Below are 9932 nucleotides of genomic sequence, written 5' to 3' on the forward strand. Positions count from 1 at the left end.
GTTTGTTGGTTCTCTAGACATGAGAAACACTTTAGTTGACTTTGTAAATTATTAGGATGATTTGGAATCTGTTATATCACCGACATCGGTATTCGCGAGTGGAAACATCAGTTTCCCCTATCTTTTCCAGTTTTCACGTAAAGGTCTTCACAGACGAGATAAGTTTCTTGTTACTCAGTGGCTTACAGTATGCTCCAGCTCGCTAATTTTTCGGGTTTCTAGAGAAATAATTTCCAGTCTATATCTTTGGAATAATACTGTGCATGCGATACAGCTTTGCAAGCGACACTGCCATGTGCTTGATATCGAGAAGTATCGCAAAAATGGTATGATATTCTGGTAAACCATGTGAGAATACATATGTTCTTGTAATCCCAGAGTTTGGAGATGGGTGTAGAAAGCAATCAAGCCAGCAGTTTGCGGCCAGAAACAGTAATGCCTTTGTGCTGAGGGGGACCGACCCAGTCTTTGTACAACAGTTTGGAGAGTGACCTCGATCTGCTGAGGGTGCTCTGGTCATGTGTCGGGCCAGCATGTGTGTGGAGGCAGATGACTTGTGACCATCGGCTGCAGTGGATGACCTACCGAGCTCGGGGGAATATCTAGTGCTGCGAAGACTATATACGGTCCATGTGTTTATGCTGTCTGTCTTCGCGATATATACAGTATATGGGTGTCTGATGATCAATAGCTATGCAGGATGCAGAAGAGGTGATTTTGTATGGTGCATGATACGAATTGTGTGTTTATTACATCAATACCAGTATGTGGTAATATGTAGCTGGGTTGGAGATCGGTTTCATGCTGAAATATTCAAGCTTCCGTCGTCAGTGGCAGAGCAGTGTAATTGAGGAAGTGTCTTTTCGTATTTGATGATCTGTAGACTGCTATCGCAGTGTTTAACTATCAGTGAAATATGGCGATCTGTACAAAATACTTTTGCTGCTGAAAGTCTTGTCTGTAAAACGAAAAAAAAAAACATAAAAAAGCAGACAGTTCTTCCAAACTGGCAGCATCAGTAATTTGGCAGGTAAATTCAGTAAGAGCCAATCAGTATGCTCCATTCATTCACAAGACATCCTTTGTGCAGGGATATTGGAGCCTCTACAGACTGGTTCAAACAAGATGGGGGCAAGGTATCTACATGTTCAAGTGTTCAAAGACAAATTGAAGCAGACCATCCATCTCTGGCGGGATTCTGTCCCTCATTTGCCATCGTGGCATTAGGACACATCCAGACCAGCAGCTGTAGGAGATGGAAAATTCCGGCCATTGTTCTCTTCTGTAGGACAGTGCTTCGAATTCTGTTTGCGTAATTGTTCTGATTTTCCCGTCTGTGCTTAGACAGTGCTCTCTTCCCAAACAACAAGAATGGTTTTATGATTAACGGTGTTTTTGCAAGCATGCACATACACGATGAAGGCTTTTAGTCGTGAGTACGTTTACCGTTTCTGGGACGTATGTTGAAAGCAGGATGTCACGATTTCCAGGGAGGGTAGCACAGAATGCCTCTTTAGGACCACCAGGAAGAATGCATTCGGTGTTACTCTGGACTATTTTCGTAAACAGGTCCTGTTAGGGCAAGAATTTTCATGCAGACAAAGCTGAGACTTAACGAAATCTCAAACGACAACAAAAGTGACCGTTAACTATTTCTGTGACACTTTACAATTTCGGAGTGGGAGACTTGGCTCTTATTCACATAGACATGTGACATCGGTATAACACTGACAACATTTTTGGTGCACCTGCGAGGGTGAGCTGCTATGCAAAGTCTTACTCGGCATTGGACCCAACGTAACCACATGTGCGGCCAGATGCATCTCCCATGTGGGGCAGGCTGTCCCATTACAATCGCTAGGAAGAATGCACACAGTCATCATTGTGCCTTGGAACTCTGTAGGGAACAGTTTTCAGATATGTTGCAGTCGAATTTCTTAACGATAGTCCAAAAGCATTTTTACATGCATTGAGTGTCGGTGTACTGCATTATTTTGGCTGTGTAAGCGTTGTGAGTGTGTTTGCATAGTGTAATACATGCAATATTTCGCCAGTTTTACGCATGGTGAACGTGTCTATACATCAGTGTACTGCATTATTTCGGTGATTTACGAATAGTTTGCAGGTCTGTGGGCTTTGCAATGCATTATTTCGACAGTTTGCAATTAATTGCAGAGCGGTATACATGCATTATTTTGACTATTTATGAGTTGATTTTGTGTCTGCACATCAGTGTGCTGTATTATTTTGGTAATTTATGAGTAGTTTTCACGTGTGTAGGCTATTTACTGTGACCCCAAGCACGCCAGTACAAGTGTTTTGTATCAGCATAATAAATACACTATGTGAAATCCATCCCTAAGTAAACTGTTCCAACTACCCACTGAAAAAAGTACACTCCTTCCTCTGTCCAGCAACTAGACACAAACTGAGTCCTTTTCCCACCATTTTTCCCCAGACCGCCATGAGACGACAGTGCTCTCTGGTGGCAGTACTGTGTACTACGTCACCTGGAATCCAGCCTCATGGTGAACACACTGAATGGAGTTACTGCCTATGACAGCTCAAATCGTTTAACTAAAGGCTGCATGCAAAATAAAGACTTATGTCCATCCTGTCCAGCAGCCCAGCACAGGCTGAGTTCTTTTCCCATCAATTCCAAGGAAGAGGTGGTGGTCAGATGACTTAGGTTAGTGGAGGTAGCCCAACTGACCTTCTTTCTCGCCAAAATATTCCCTCCATTTTCTTAGGTTAGTGGAGGTAGCCCAAGTGACCCTTTTCCTGCCAAAATTTGTACTTCCCACCATGACATCATCGTGATATTGCCACATCAATGGTTGCTATCTTGGACCCGCCATCTTGAATAAATTTGATGACAATGCAGAGTCGGGTGGTGCCCCCATTGCCCTACTACAACCGAGGAGGTGATGCGCAATAGAGGGAAGGCTCCCTTGTACCAAGGAGTGAACACCTTTGTTCGTCCGTTTTTTACTGTGGGATTTCAGAGCAATACGAAATCACTGGATTTATATTGAGGCACTGTAGTGCCTTTGTTGCTGTGTTCTAGCTGTATTTGTGTGGCTTTGAGATTACTGTGTTCAACTTGGTTCTACAACAAAAGTTATGTACACTCGCTCTAGACGCCGATTAGCTTCAGGCTGAAAGGGCGTAGTTCGCCATTTTTTTAGTCATAACATTTTGAAAACTTGCGCCGACATAAAATTTGAGGGTTGGTCAGTGAGTATTGCGTCGAGACTTCCGAATGGCAGTACGAAGTGATTGATAAAGGCGCAAGCAACAGTTTCGGTGGTCATATTCACAAGTATCAAAATTAAGTACCTTGATAAAGTGTTCAGTATGTAGGGTGTATAATAATTATGTGTTATTTATGGTTGTGTATAATAATTTTGTTTTATTAATGGTTGTTCAAAGCAGAGATCCAGCAGAAAAATAGGTAAAGAATTATTGTAAGTTATGTGAAAAATTTAGAGACTTTGACGTGTTAACCTACAATATTCGGAAGTGGTAGTAGTCGAACAAGGAAGCCGATGAACAGTGGAGTTTACACAGCAGCAGTCAGCACTTCGACAGATCAGTGACCAGGCAGATGGACAATGCTCCCAAGGAGAACAACAACCAGCGCAGTTCGCACATCAGCGATCAATGTTCAGGAACTGTCAGCATACTGAACTCAGGTGTGTGACGTATCTGGCGATGCAGAGGAAGATGACAGGGCAATACCCCACCATGCCAGCATAGAGGTAAAACAAGGAAAGCCGGGACGTGTGTCGACATTGGTCACATTTCTGCCAAACCTGAGAAGCATAGATCAATGGCCAAAGAGTCAGTCACTGCCTAGAAACTTCTTGACATCGACAAAAACACCGAATAAATACCTCTGACAAAGGGGCATGAGGTGGTCCTTTGAGGGGAGAAAGAAGAGACGAAACGTCACGTGGACAGACGAACTAATGGTTAGTCAGCAGACGTCATACTTCACTGCAACTACTTAGCCACTATGCTGTTCGACGTAAGATGATGATGGTACTGCGCCAATAGGTCAATGCAGAAGATGCCATCCTAGATGTTACCGGGAAGAAGTTTGCATGGTACTTACCCAGGTGGCTGGTGAGGACAAACGGACTGTGGCCACACCAAATGGATCACCAGTGAACCTGGAAGTTGATGAACTCCACCAGAAGGCGCCGAACCTGAGAGATGCTGGATCGATTCTGGGACGGAACACACCGCACCACGTGTTAGCCACTTGTTAATACGCAACAAGTGATGGGTACAGTATTGAAGGGAAAAATACAGGGCTCTGCTGCAACACGAGCCATTGCCCTATCAGCGGTCACTGGGATCTGCAAACTATGACCCCACACCACTCTGGTACCACGAGGAATTGAGCGAGTTAAAACACATTGTATTACTCTTCTTGTTCAAAGGATCTTATGTGTCAATAAATGAATGTTAGTGGAGCCACCAATGTTTCACTCAAATCTCACCCACTGAGCCAAGTGAAGAACCCATTCCACCACCCACAAAGTGTCACTTTCCGTCCCGCCATTCCTGACAAAATAATGATCTTTGCTCCCCTCTGTCACTGACGCTCTATATCTAGTGTCACAAAACCCAGACCTGCTACAAATAACTGACAATATATATTTATTATTCTTAGTGTTATTTGGGAATGGGCTGCAGATGTGCAAGGCCACAATTTGAAACGGTTTCCATGCTTGTGGTAATTTTTGTATAGGAACATTAGTCCTTGGAGGAGGCGCTCTCTGTGCACAAGGCAGATAGTTTTCTATACAGTTCTTAAAGTCCATTTGTCGACGTCTCCAGCAGTAATTTGAAGCTATTCTTGCATTCTTGGCTCATCGGCCATTCTGGCAGCATGACAAGGTGCTATTATTCTTTATTGCAGTTCTTCAGATATTACTACTCTGTTACCCAATGGGGTCTTTCGATATAGTATACTATTTTTTGCAACAAAATCAGAGAGTGATGTATACTGGTGGCATTCTCATTCTACATCTCTCTCTCTTGTGATTCTTTCAATTCTTCTAAGGAAACATCATCTGTCTGCCCAACTCTAACGTTTCTGCTTAGGCAATCAGCATTGCTATACAGGTGGCTAGGCTTATGCCGAACTGTGTAATCATAGCCTGATAATTTAATGATCATCTAGTCAAGCGACTGCTGACGTCTTTTACGCTTAACGCCTGGTCCGTGACCACAGTGAACTGACGTGCATACAAATAATTCTTAGAGTAATTTACCCAAACATGAGAGCTAGCAGCTCCTTCTCAGTAGTACTGTAATTAATTTCTGCTGAGTTCATTTGTCTGGAGGCATAACCAATTGGTCTTTCCTCGTGATTATATTCCTGACTTACAACAGCTCCAACAGCGTAATCTGACCCGCCTGTCAAAAGAGTAAAAGGTTTTTCCAAATCTAGATATATTAGTCAAGGTGGACTAGTCAAAATTTCTTTAATTTTCTTCACTGCTGGTTCTCACTCATCTTTCCATCAAAACGATGAATCTGTCTTTAGTAATTTTGTTAATGGCTTTGCTATTGGAGCATAATCCTGCACAAAATTCCTGCAATAATCGGCTAAACTTAGGAAAAGTTGTTAACTCTTTAACATTTCTTGGGGTTGGAAAATAATCCACTGCTGCATTTAGCCTAGGATCTGCCTTAACTCCATCTGAACTAATGATGAACCCCTCGTACTGAACCTGTGAATGTGTAAAACAACATTTTTCTTGTTTTAAACTCAAGTGTGCACTTCGCATTTCTTAATCTTTCAGTATGCTATTCCTTCGTTTTTGCAAAAATTATAATGTCGCCGAGATACACAAGTCTTTAAACGTCTCAGTAACATGTCCACAAATCTTTCAAAAGTGGCAGGAGCATTTCTTAGACCAAAAGGCGTACGTAAGAATTCATACAGTCAATATTGGACCACAAAAGCAGTTTAGGTGTATCTTGCGGTGCAATCGTTATCTGATGATATCCGAAACACATGTCCAGAGTGGTAAAGTATCTGCAATTTCCTAACCTGTCTAAAGCCTCGTCGATATGTGGCAGAGGGTAAGTATCCGATGTGGTAACCTTGTTTACCGCTCATATCAACTTGTAAGACGATAGCTTTCCTCCCCACTGATTGATTTCTTTGGTAGAATGCAATTGGATTGGCCCATGGGCTTGCAGAGTGTTGAATTATCCCTTCAGTCAATTGCTATTGAATCGTGTCTTCAACAATAGACTGTAAATGATGAGGTAAACGATGCAACTTATGCGCAATTGGTGTAACGTCTCCCGTAGGAATTTCGTGTTGTACGAGGTCAGTTGCTGGCAAATATTGCCTCTCCTTGAATAACCACGCATATTCCTCTAAAACTACATACGAAAGATTTTACTCAGACTCTGTCAAATGTATCAACTTCTCTTTCAACTAATTTCTTATCGAAGGCGCTAGTGAACAATCATTCCTCACAGGTAACTGCTTACGTTTTTTCTCTTGACATTGTTTCTGGTTCGAAACTACTATTTGCATAACTTTCTCGCCACTGGCTAGTATTTTACCACATGGGATTTCTACGTCCCACTGACCGTCAAAACACACAGGTATTAGAAACATGTTAGCTTTTACTTCGGGTGTACTTAGACTTCTCTTAACATGAATTTGCAGCCTGTTGAGAAAGTCCTTCTGGGCGAGCGGGTCGAACACATAGTCGGATCTCGGCGGTACCTGGGCTTTGACTTCAGTCCAGAGAACTTTTCCCGTTCCACCGCTAATAGTTACAGGTGTGATTGTTTTTAACATCCATGTACACAGTTCAGCTGGAACTTGTGAGGTAGGGCTCCCTTCACAGGTTCCTCGCGAATGAAATGCAGGCTCACTGTCGGACAGTGGTGTGTATCCTATAATCTATCACAGTCTGATAGCATGTTAGGGAATCGTTCCCCAGGATGATATCAAAATCCCGTCCATATCAAAGGCATACTTTTCCCCTCAAGTGTGCACGTCTATTGTACAGGAGCTTGCAGGAATTATCATCTCTTCTCCAAGTCCAGTTATAACGTAGTTTATCACATGCTTGTCATCATTAGAAACAAAAAGAACACTAATCTGAGCTCCGGCATCCACAAGAATTTTGACACACTTCCCACTGAAATTCCCCTCTAAAAGTAAATTTGCCGCCTCAGGTGGGTCTTGCCTTTTTATAGGGCTCATATTTCATTGGGGACGATGGTGGGTGGTAGATCCTGGCCCACCCACGTTAGTTCTCGTGGAGTAGTACTCGTGTTTGGCTGATCATTTCTATTGTTGCCTACTGGCACCTTCCTCTAGGCGGAATTCAGCCACTTACTTTGCGGACAACGATCCTGTTCGGATGCGACGGTATGGCATTTCTTACAACAGGAAGCTCAGCAGCGCTTGGCCGTATGGTTAGGCTTCCCTCATCTTTGGCAATTCGTGTCATTAATGAACACATGTTGCGCTTCGCTGGCGCGTGTGGGGCTGCCCGCTTCCTCACGTAATATACTGAAGGTTATAATGCACAGATAGTATTGGGAACAGAAAGCTGGTTGAAACGAGGTATCAATGACAACGAAATCCTAAGTTCAGATTGAAATGTCTATCGTAAGGATAGGTTAGTCGCCAATGGTGGCGGCGTGTTTATTGCAGTAAAAAAATTCGATAAAATCTAGCGAGGTTATCACGGATTCCGAATGTGAATTAATCTGGGTAAAACTGAGTATTAGGGTGATTGGATGCTTTTATAGACCATCTGGGCCAGGATCTGTAGTTGTAGAGCGCTTCAGACAGGACTTGCAGAATATCGTTAGTGATTTTCCTGATCATGCCGTTGTAATAGAGGCAGCCGGAGTGGCCGTGCGGTTCTAGGCGCTACTGTCTGGAACCGATCGACCACTACGGTCGCAGGTTCGAATCCTGCCTCGGGCATGGATGTGTGTGATGTCCTTAGGTTAGTTACGTTTAAGTAGTTCTAAGTTCTAGGGGACTGAAGTCCCATAGTGCTCAGGGCCATTTGAACCTGTTGCCACAAGTACAACCTTCATCTTTACATTATTCTAAGTGGGACAAGCAACTGCCAAATAGTGGGTGAAACATGTTGAAAACATTATAATGAGCTGATTACATTACATTTCACGCAAAACCAAATACTTGAATAATTTTCAAACAATCTGTCAGTGAACAAGTTGCTAACAAAATAATGTCATCACGCGAAGGAAGCAAGGAAAATTAAGTGACTAACAGAAGTGAATGAAATAAATACCAAACATTACGCTTTTGTAAGACACAAATAACTTCTCTTAATCTAACCACTTCATTATCAAAGCATGAATCTGGCACTGATACATGGAGAGTTGAATTGGCTGCTTCTGCGTCATAGGACTGTTTTACAGCTTTAGATGGATTGTCGAAGCTTTGTGGCAGTTTCCTCTTCATTGCCAGTTGAAGTGGCTTATTTGGGATGCAAAACAGTGTGGGTACTGCATTCCACACGAGTTTATTATTGTCTGCGTTCATGAACTGGTTTTGTTCGAAATGTAGCGAACAAAACGTAATATTATTTCATAAGGTCTTCTCGTCTGCTATTACCTAACCATTTTCTGCTCCTAAAACGAAACATTAATCATTAATACACACGTAGTTTGCAAGTGAATCATGACAATACAGTTTAGTAACATGATGGTACATACCTCTCAGGATGCTTAGGAAACCTAAAAAAGACAGCTGTAGTGCCTTCTTCCTGTTGTTACTGCAATTTATTGCGCTACAAACGCTACCGCTTGTAAAAACCACTGTAGAAATCAAAATGAACAACCACTATTCGCTTTCACCATCGCGCCGAACTCACAGTTTAAGTTACTGGCCGCCTGGGGCGCTGCTGGCGTGGTAGGGAACAAAATCGAGGCGAAGTGTCGCGACTGTTAGAACGTGATGTAAACGTTTACAGACACGACTACGATTATAACTGTGTGTGATTGATGAAGTAGAAGTGTCTATAACTTAAAATGGATTACCGGTACCTAATGGTATTTACAACAAGCGGAATAAAAAATCACGAATGATTTAAAATAATAAATGAAAGCGAAGTACAAACGTGTTATCTGTTAATTATAATGTGGGCCAATTACCATCAAATTAATCAAAATGGCTCTGAGCACTACGGGACTTAACTTCTGAGGTCATCAGTCCCCTAGAACTTGGAACAACTTGAACCTCACTACCGTAAGGACATCACACACATCCATGCCCGAGGCAGGATTCGAACTTGCGACCGTAGCGGTCGCGCGGTTCTAGACTGTAGCGCCTAGAACCGGTTTTTTTTTTTCGTTGTGGTTGGTCGTTGCGGACGTCGCAAGACATCCTGTTCAAGTTCGATGGTTGATCCTTCCACTCAGTTTTTTATTACAGAGGCTAACCGGCTCTCTGACCGAACACGCTGAGCTACCGTGCCGGCTGTTCAAAAAATATAAAATGTGGTACGCTTCGCGATTTTGCGTGTCATCCTAGCGCAGGGGCCATGCTAAGCTTCTCTGTATCGTTCCAATTTTAGTATATGTACCGCCGAAGCGAGTACTCATTTTGTTCACTTCTGTTCGTTGCATCTGCTCGGAGCGGACGTCGTAAGACATCCGTTTAAGTTCGTTGTTGATCCATTAACTCAGTTTTTTATTACAGAGGCCAACCGGCTCTCTGACCGAACACGCTGAGCTACCATGCCGGCTAATATAAAATATACTACACTTCGCAAATAATGTGCTTGGAAATGTTACGTATATCGATATTAAAAGCTTATGATGCCGCAGACGGCAACAGAGTTTATTTCTTTTATTCATCCAAAAAAAAAAAATCTTTCCAGATTATGAGACACAGAACAAAC

General features: G+C 42.7%; 1 non-coding gene across 1 annotated transcript; it reads right to left on the reverse strand.

The window, feature by feature from the left end:
- Positions 1–9522: 9522 nt before the first annotated feature.
- LOC126472256 (U6 spliceosomal RNA) lies at positions 9523–9629 on the reverse strand. The gene has a single exon (XR_007586384.1). It is a non-coding gene; the product is annotated as a U6 spliceosomal RNA (small nuclear RNA).
- Between the last annotated feature and the right edge of the window lie 303 nt (positions 9630–9932).

Source organism: Schistocerca serialis, chromosome 3, assembly GCF_023864345.2.
Source record: "Schistocerca serialis cubense isolate TAMUIC-IGC-003099 chromosome 3, iqSchSeri2.2, whole genome shotgun sequence".
NCBI lineage: Eukaryota > Metazoa > Arthropoda > Insecta > Orthoptera > Acrididae > Schistocerca > Schistocerca serialis.